Here is an 8,815-nt window from a genome sequence, read left to right on the forward strand (position 1 = left end):
CTATTAAATGTGTATTCAAATGCACAATGCAAAAAATAGGTAAGTGGTAGAGGCAGTGCTGTTATTCAGACACAAAATGACAAGGGTTAAGTAAAATTTTGGAAACTACGAACTTTTAGATAAATTTCTTCTTCTGCATTTAGTTGGAGCACTTAAGTGTCTTGATATTTTCTGCCAAGTGGTATCAGTCCTTTCACCATCACTGATGGTAGAACATACTATGTGATTATTTGCTGGGGTTTTTTTGGTTGTTTTTGGGTTTTGTTTATTTGTTTGTTTGTTGTTTTTTATTGTTTTTTTTTTAGTGGGGATGGTTTTATGCACTCAGATTAGGAGTTTGAGAAGTAAAAACAACACAGTCTTTCTGGGTAATGATGTAAGGTTGTAGCTTCAAAAGGAAGAAAATCTATCTTGGAATAAATATCTTTGCATTTTCACAGGCTGTTTCTGACATACTTCCAGATTCTATTAAAAATTTCTATGAAATGTTTTGCATCTACGTGAAAGGTTCACTGTCTCCCGCTCTGCAGAATGCTTTGCACATGTAGATATCATTAAAACATAAATAATTTTTACTTTTTTTCTTTTAACGTTTCATTGCACCATGGCAATCATCCAGAGTTATACAGTAGTAGCTTGATAGATGTGACATTTTAAAATACTGGGTGTTATTTTTAACAATCACTGACTAGTTGGTTACCTAATTCCCTTACTGTCCTGGAGGTGAATTTAGAAATGTAGTTGAGTGTATGGAGACAGCTTCCTCACATTTAGTTGTAACAGCTTACTTATCCTTGACAAGATACAGCTAAACTATTATATTTCCCAGATGAAAATCAGAGGGAATTATTGGTAGGAGAGAAGGAGAGGCATAAATGATAGAAGACAATGGGAACCTTCAGCTAAGATTTTGAACAGATTAATGTAGAACCTTTGAATACATTTTTTTCCAACTCCTGCTCAAGTATTTTAAGGTGATTGCATACTGTATGATTTTAATGAAGGGAATAAGATTTGTTATTTCAGCACAGGTAATACTGAATTGCAAGGAGTGTATTGCAATTCAAGTGTCTGATGTCAGCAAAGCCTAAAATTCTTGCTTCCTAAAAGAAAATGTAATAATTTTGTAGGCAGTAGACAACAGTAACAGTTTCTGAAGCAGAGATACAAAACTTCATCTTTTCATCTCCAAAAACCTCACAATTTAGTCATCTAAGCTTCATGAAATTTCTGATTTCCTTGTACATCAGCCAATATGGAATAGAAAAAAACATATCCAAAATGTTACGAGTCTGTATTTTTTATTTATGCTCAGATAATGAGCTTTTTACTAACTTCTACTTAAAATGTGGATAGAAGTGAAAAATTAGAAGACATGGCAGGTTGCAGAATAAGTCAAACTGAGAGAAAAAATAAGTTATACAAATAATCTCTATCAGTGATTCTAATGCTGACAATAAGGCAAATATAATGACAATGAAGTTAAGCAACAATGTAATTCAGATCACTCAGGTCACTCAGATCAGTCAGGGACTCCCGATTAAAAAAATTAAAATACACCCCCCCCCCCCCCCCCCCAGTAACCAGATTAAACTTTTAATGCCAGAATAAATCTAGTCTCAAAGTAGAATTGTTTTTTCCCCCATGTTTACACCGGCTGAACTACAGAATAACAGGCCTCCAATAGCAGTGCTAAGTGTATTTCTATTTTACCTGAAGCACAAAGGATTCCCTGGCCCTATACTCACCATTAATCCTTAATGTAGCCAGGTCAATACATTTGTTATTTTTCCAAGGGTGAAAAACTTGCTTTATCCTACAGATTACATTTAGACATTGTTACAAATAGTAACAATAGACACACCAAAAAAAGAACCAATATCTCAGAAAAAGCTATTTAAGATATGGGCAAATAGGATAATCCACTATCTGAAATATTTGTTGAAAAATTCATAATCCTGAAGACTGTTAGTGCCGTCTCATTGTGGAAGTTTTATTTAGGCTTTTGGGATGATGAACTCTGTGTTGTTCAATTTTACTTAGGTTTATGGCTTAGTGACCTCAAATTTTATTTTCACATTCCATATCTTCACACTTTAAGCCCTGGTTTCTCTTTTTAAAGGGATTACATTTCTGTGAACCATTGTTCTGCTTCCTACACTTTTATCAAGACTAGAAAATGAATTGGAACCAAGATATTCCTGCATTCCCTCTTGTCCTTCCTCCTCCTCCTCCCTGAAGAAGTTTCTATATTCCAACTAATGACACAATTAAAACTTTTTCTGAAATCCTCTAATGGTGATTCATCCTTTGTCACTAGGGCTCTCAGTGGTCAAATTACAAAGGTAGCCTATTTTCTTTAATATCAAAGTATTTCAAAAGCTTGGAATTATGAAAGAAGTGAATATCTGGCTATTAAAAAAATCCATAAAAGATAGAAAAAACATCAGCAATTAATATTTTAAGGTCTTGTTTTGTCCTGTAGGTTAATTACAGATGTTTTTTCTCTCAATTCTATCATATGTATCTTATATGTGAAAAATTCTATTGCGCAAAGTAACTTAGGGGGTTTACTAAGAATTTATTATTATGAATTTCCATTATAAACTAGGTGTTCTTGAAATGTCTGAAGAGACAGACAAAAAAGCTAGATAAGTATGTCATAGGATGTTTAAAAGCCAACCATACAATATGAAGAAAAAAACCCAAAACTTCTAATTTTTGGACGTGCAGAGTAGCATCTCCAGAAGAAATGACTAAGAATGTCATTGTGCAAGAATGCAGCTGGCATATTTCCTCAAGAATGAATAAATAAGTCAGGAAAAGTTAACATAGAATTCACAGCTGTGATTAAGGACACATAAAATTGAACCATGAATGGAAAATAGAAGTTTGTTAGTTTCAACTTAGGAAAAAAAAGCTGAAAGGGATACGATGGATTTTTATAGTGTGAAGGTAAATATAAGGCAAGATAAAGCTAATGTTGGAAGTAGATATACATGCACTGTAAAAATATTAAAGCAAAATTAAAAAAAATAAATTAAGAGGATTAAGAGGACAGCCTTACCAGTACAATAGAAGAAAACTCAACAGGTTTGTTGAAAAGAGGAAAACTCAACATGGAGCTAACATCTTCGTTAGATTAGAAGATACATTTGTGCTGCTTTTGTATTAATTAACTGAAATTAATTAATTAACTGAAACCATCACATCTTTCAACAGCATGCAGCTGGATGAGGTTTCTCCTGGTTTTATGTTTCTCAGTATTGTTATCCCATTTTAAGTTCCATTAGGAAACCAACATTACATCTAATATGACTTCTCACTAATGTTAGAGCTGTATCATAGGTATAGGAAGAAAAAACAGGATGTTCTTGTCTTTAGTCTTCAATTTCTGAAGTGTATGGAGTGCTCCCAACAAAGTCTTTTAGGTCACTTTGTATACAGGTCTGTTTAAAGATAAAAGTTCTATCACATTCAGGTTTCAATAATGCATCATCTTTGTAAAGAAGTTTCAAAGGAGTCTTATCTAGTCTTTTGTATTTGACAGTTTGAATTGATTATTTCCTGTAAATATAGAATTTGCTAAGCATTCACTAGGAAATATGTCAATCCACCAAATTAGGGAAGGATTTCTGATAATTTCAACATTAAAGCATTAGATTAGATTCTAAAAGCAAGCAGAAATTTTGCCAGTTTCCTATGTGCAGTCACTGTCCTCATTGTTTTCTTTATAATTCAGGAGCAATTCTTTCTATGTATTTATCCAAAAACCTACTTTAAAATCTATTATCTAGGTGAATATTTTCTAAATTTCATATTGACTATAAACTTTGGAACTATGCACAGTATCAAACTCATGACAAAAAAAAAGGATTGTTTCATGTAAAGTTAACCCAAGGGTGAACAAGGAAAGACTGAAAAATGAAAAGATACAATGGAGGTCTGCATTGTAAATGATACTAAAATACTAGAAAATATCTTAAGAGCAATTTTAACGTGCTGAACTGTCCTCATGCTAAAACAATCAAAAATATAACATATAAAGATTCAGGAAAATTAATCTAGCTGCCAGGAGGTTTTGTAATCAGAGAGACAGTGGATAATGGTGCAACAGCCATGAACTCTAATGATATTTCAGAGGTAAAGTAAGTTTTGTCCATCCCTAAACTAAAAAAATCCTGTCATAGGTCCAAGACAAACTTTTTGCTTCAGGTAGACTCATTTCCATTAAGTTGGGATCTTCTCTGTCTAGATAATTGCATTTTTTTTTAAACTAATTATCACTTACAATGGACAATTATTTCAAAAGGAAAGTGTTGGATGTTCAGTGAAAACCTCCATTTCCTTCCTGGTATTTCCATTAGCTCTTTTAAGACAAGAGCAAATTTCTGAAAGAACAGAAATGTCATGTTGGGGGTGGGGCTAGAGGGGGAAAAAGCAGAAGAGGAGATATTTGGGCTGGTGATGTTTGTCTTCCCAAGTCATTGTTACAAGTGATAGAGCCCTGCCTCTGTGGGGATGACTGAACGCCTGCCTGCCACCTGCAAGTGCTGAATTAATTCTTTTGCTTTGCTTGTGTGCATGGCTTTCGCTTTCCCTATAAAACTGTCTTCATCCCAACCCAGGAAATTTCTCACTTTTACTCTTTCCAGTCTCTTCTCTTTCCAGCCTCCTCACCATCACCGTGGGGCTAGTGAGCAAGCAGCTGTGTGCTCTGAGATGCCTATTGGGGTTAAAAAATGACAGGCAAATGTAATGTCAGACATTACAATCAGCCTGAAACTATTCATAACTATTCATCCCTTAGACTACGTAGAAAATATGTACTTCTAGTCTAAAAGACGTAATTTATATTTAATTTTATATACAATATAAAGGATAAGCAGCAATGTTGGAGAAAGCAAATTAAAGTTGCCTGTAACTGGTAGTAGGGTTAAGAATGTTTGAATGTCCTATTAAATTTCATTTCATTTCAAACGGTATCTGAAACATAACTGAGCAGGTTACCAAATACATAAAATTATGACTGTTTATGCTTTTAGAATATTTTCAGAATGATCATAATATCAAAGGAGGAGTGAATAAAGTATTTTTAAATTACACTATTCAGAGACTGATAAATGTTTGGACTTGTTCAAGTCAGTTTGGAGGTGCTTCAAAAACCAAAATACAGTGCTAGCAGAGTGCATGAATTAGAAGTAGTCTGGAGTCTCATCACCTCAGTGTTCTGATACCCAATTACTTTTATAAAAACAAGAAATTTTTAGACAGGTAGTCAAACATGATACAAGACAAGAAATATTGAAAGTTCTTTGTATTTGATCACGATGAAACATGACTTCAGAGATGAAAAGCATGGATTTATTTCACTGTATCCAGTTTATGTTTGAAAAATATATCTGTTGTATAAAAGAAGAGTACTGTGGGGAATATGTTTATTGGAATTTTTTTTTTCCACTGGAATATACTTCCCAGTCAAATTAATTTGAACTGTAGGCTATATAGGAAGAAGATAGAATTTCAGTAAATTTTCATTAAAATATCTTTTAATGAGGCTTGTGATGGTAAGAAAATGTGGCACAAGGGAATCCTAACAAGTTGTGTGAATTACTTCTTGTTGTTGTCACAATACTTCTAAAGGAAGCATGTTAAATCATCTTAAAATGGAAACTCAGAGAATGAAGTGATTAAAGTCTATGTACATGGAAAAGTCTATGATTAATAATAAAATATCTGCCCTTTTCTGTGCCAATGAAAGTTATTTTAAAAGTCTATGGATCTTTGCTGTAATTTTCAGGTCTGTATTGACATATTTTAATGTCTAAGACATGTGACTTAAAGGGTTTTGTTCATATGCAACTATATTCTACAGCTACATATATGAATATCTAACTGTAATTATATTCTGTGTAGCCAGCATTATGTACAGATATATAACATTTTAGCACTTTAAGCTTTTACCACACCTTGCTAAATAAGAACATATGTTGTTTCCAAATAATAAAGCAGAATCCATCGTATAGATTGATAAGTGAAGGATACAAAATCCTTATTCCTAATCCCTGCCAATGTGTTTCTATTTTCTTTGCACTGTACAGTTTAGGTCTTGTCTTCCATAAAATTTAAATCATTGGCACCTTTAAAAACTATGTACTATCTGGATTCCTAAAATGCGTAGAAGACATCAGTGATCTTCAGATTACATGGGTTTAATATGGAGCAACTAAAGAGTGACCGAAAGTTAATTGCTCATTACTTGCAAAAATAAGGACATCAAATATGTTTATGGTTTATTTTGAAAAAAAAACCCAACAAAACTGGCTGAATTCTACATAATTATCAAAGAATAACTAAGCACATAAATATTTGAAGACTTCCTTAACATTTTTATCATCACTAAAATAATAAAGTTAGTAGAATGGGCTAAAACGTTCTTTATTTTCCTCAGATAGGCAACTGCATGAATAAAAAAGTATAATATTTAAGTTTAAATTGTGATGACTACCTAAGTGGAGTCAAAACTTATATAATGTGAAAGGAAATAGATTAAAAAATACCAAATTTACAAATAAATAAATGTGACTATTAGGATTCTTTCAGAGCTTACACATGCCAGACTTGAAAAATAAATTTTATATATTCAGCTAAAATACTCAAATATTAACAACAGAATGTAGTTTGGAGATTTACTGGGTCTGGCTGAGAAGGAGTTAATTTTTCCCACAGCAGCCCTCCTGGGGCAGTGCACTGCGCTGGTGGTTGAAGGATGTTGGTACCACACTGGTGTTTTGGGCACTGCTGAGCAGTCCTGGCACAGCATCAGCTCTGCCTCTCCATCATCCCACCACCGTCAGGAGGCTGGGGAGGGGGGCAAGACCTTGGGAGGGGACAGGACAGGACTAGGACAGCTGACCCAAACTGACCAAAGGGGTGTTCCATACCATGTGACAGCTGCTCACATTTAAAATCTACGAAAAGAAGCAGAGGGGAGCATTCATTACTTATAAGTTTTGCCTTCCAGAGGAACTGCTACTCGTGCTGAAGCCCTGCTACTTTGGGAAGTAGCAGAACACTGCTTACTGGTGGAAAGTAGAAAATAAAGTCTCCAGCTTTTTGCTTTGTTTTTCTACATTAAATCTTTCACTTTGGCTTTACTAAACTGCCTTTTCTCAACCCACAATTATTTCCCATTTTATTTTCTCTCCCCTGTCCAGCTAAGAAGGGGAAATGATAGAGTGGCGTTGTCAGGCATCTGGCATCCAGCCAAGGTCAACCCACTACAGAAGATTAATTTAATTTGAACCTTTTTTAATGATGTAATATGTATTCACAATTTATGGGAATTAAGTATTGTTTCATTTGATTATGAATCAGAAAATACAAAAAGGAAAAGAAGATCATTGCTAAAGAAATTTCAGGGAACATTGTTTTTATTAAAACTTCCATTTTACTGCAATCAGAAGCATTTTGGATAACACAGTGACATAGACATATTAATATTTTTTTTATAATGGCTTAACAAGTCAGAATTACCTCTATATATTTGTTTAGATTACTAGTATTTTTTCAGTATAACATTCCTTAGTCTATGTGGAAACTTAACTGATAATGTAAATAAATTCCAAAACATATCTATAGAAAAAATAATTCCTGGCACAAATTTCACAATAAATTCTCACAAATTTCAAATAAAACAAGACACTGTATCTTTAATTGTTCATACCCATATCAACTGAATTACTGAATTAATCAAGAGTAGATACATTACAGTTTAGATAATTTTTGTTTGAACTTACCTAAAGGTAAATACTCACAATTAAAAATTATCTGGAGATAAATACTCAAGGAATTGTCTGAAGATAATTCTTAATTTTGTTTCTATTTTTTTTTTCTTCAATACAAAAATGACAGTTCAATGTCTGAAGTGCCACAACCTTTAGTCTTTACAAAGAGAACACTGCACTTTAAAAAAAATTACTAATAAACTCACATAAACACAAACCTCAACCACTCAGCCCTATACAAGATTAACAACATCAGCCTCTTCTCCCATCAGTGACCTATACATGTCTCCTTAAACATCTGAGAAAATAGATAGAATTTGTACAATGCAAAATCAATACACTATTAGTTCCTTATCTGACCTACTGTCACACCATCAGGACTGATATACCTTGTCCATGAAGAGAAAATCCTAGTCTCTGGACTCTATTTCCAAAAGAAAATATCTTCTATTTTCAACTTTTCTGGAACCCATTAGAGTTAGATACAATAATAATTTAAACTAACACACCTATCAGTGGAAACACATACATTAATTTCTGCCCAAACTAAAATCTTTACAGCATAATGATGTGTTACATGCTCAAGAAAAGGGGAAAACTGTTTTCTGCTTCTGCCTACCTGTTCCACTTTTCTGATGAATGACATTCAATTTTTTTCTTCCAGATGAGATTAATCCTGTTTTATACAGTACAGTGAGGAAGGTTCCACTTTTGCTGATATGTGCATATTTCAGAATAAATTGAGTTTTTAGTCTCTGTGGAGTATCTTTAGAATACTCTCTGTACAGTCCATTAACTAAGAAGTTGCATCTATACAAATATTTTAAATGGTAATGCTTCATAGACTGACTTCAAATGCAATGGAAAATTCTGCTAATATACATTAAATGGTGACATGGCAATGTGGAAGATGAAGCTTCTGTTAAACTAGATAACAGCATGCAGGATTTCAGATATTGACCTCTGGGAAATTTTTTATAGCATATTAAAAAATACATATTAAAACTGTGTTTTATGCCATGTATTCT

The 8,815-nt window shown here is 33.3% G+C and overlaps 1 long non-coding RNA gene across 2 annotated transcripts in view; it reads left to right on the forward strand.

Moving 5' to 3' along the window:
* Positions 1-8,589, forward strand: part of LOC131577867 (uncharacterized) — a 29,433-nt gene extending 20,844 nt beyond the window's left edge. The window contains exon 4 of one of the 2 annotated variants that reach the window (XR_009277324.1): positions 8,452-8,589. This is a non-coding gene — a long non-coding RNA (uncharacterized LOC131577867). Of the gene's footprint in view, positions 1-2,122; positions 2,367-8,451 lie in introns of those variants that run through there. The other variant, XR_009277326.1, reaches the window with a different exon arrangement.
* Positions 8,590-8,815: the final 226 nt, after the last annotated feature.

This window comes from Poecile atricapillus, chromosome 3 (assembly GCF_030490865.1).
Source record: "Poecile atricapillus isolate bPoeAtr1 chromosome 3, bPoeAtr1.hap1, whole genome shotgun sequence".
NCBI classification, from domain to species: Eukaryota; Metazoa; Chordata; class Aves; order Passeriformes; family Paridae; genus Poecile; species Poecile atricapillus.